Genomic DNA, 1,293 nt, shown 5'->3' with positions numbered 1-1,293 from the left:
GGGCCTATGTAGCATAAGAAAGCAGGCTGAGCAGGGGCCAGGGAGCAAGCCAGTAAGCAGTGTTTTTCCATGGCCTGTGTTTTAGCTCCTTCTTCCAGGTTCCTGCCCTGAGTTCCTATCTTGGGCTCCCTGATGAACTGCAACCTGGGAGATATAAGCTGAATAAACCCTTTCCTCCTTAAATTGGTATTGGTCAGAGTATTTTGTCACAGTATAAGAAAGCAGGCTGAGCAGGGGCCAGGGAGCAAGCCAGTAAGCAGTGTTTTTCCATGGCCTGTGTTTTAGCTCCTTCTTCCAGGTTCCTGCCCTGAGTTCCTATCTTGGGCTCCCTGATGAACTGCAACCTGGGAGATATAAGCTGAATAAACCCTTTCCTCCTTAAATTGGTATTGGTCAGAGTATTTTGTCACAGTAATGAAGAACAAACTAGGACACTGGGTCTCTTGTAGATCATGTGACTGTATGACAGGACAAAGGCCACGTAGCCTGAGAAGCCCCCTCCCTCCCCCAACCTGCCTGCCCACCAGAAACCCTACCCTGTTGGGAGCTGTTAGTCTATTATGTACATTGAGCTGTGGCAGGCTTGTTTACTGAGTTTGTGTTATGCACACCAGTACCTAATCTGCCTAATCAGGAGGAATGTGTTTATATGGAAAGCCTCACAATACCTGACCTGGAGGCAACAGTGGTAAAAAGATCAAAGAAGCCTTTGAAGTATTTGACCACTCCTTGACCCTCAGATACAGGTGGGAAAAACAGCTGTTGAAAGGAATTGAGTTCTTCTGTATAAAAAGGCAGAGCTGAAATAAAGGGGCTGCAGTCACTACTGTCAGCTCTCCCAAGCATCTTTTCTGTCTCTAGTTTTCTTTTTCAATTCTCACTCCCCCTTTCAGGTACTGTCCATCTTGGCCAGCTGGCACTGGCACTACCCCACCTCTTTGTCCGTGAGACTTTCCTATACAAACCTCTCCTTCTGCCATAATAAATGAGCTGTCCGCTGACACAGTCTCCCATTGGTCTCTCTCCTCCCCTGACCTTCCCTGATGGCGACTGGTGCACAATGGTGTCCCAGTAGCAGCGGAGTTCAGCCAAGGGGAGGCCAACAGTATAGTAATCCTCCCTGCATTGCTCTTAGTGCTCAAGGTTGCTTCGGCTATCTGAGGTCTTTTGTGCTTCCATATGAATCTTAGTATGGTTTTTTTTCCAATTCATGGGGATTTTGATTGGCATTGCACTGAATCTGTAAATGGATTTTGGTAGGATGGTCATTTTCACAATATTAATTCTTCCAAT

Source organism: Nannospalax galili, unplaced genomic scaffold (genome assembly GCF_000622305.1).
Source record: "Nannospalax galili isolate Female #2095 unplaced genomic scaffold, S.galili_v1.0 scaffold405, whole genome shotgun sequence".
NCBI lineage: Eukaryota > Metazoa > Chordata > Mammalia > Rodentia > Spalacidae > Nannospalax > Nannospalax galili.
This window is presented reverse-complemented; position numbering follows the sequence as displayed.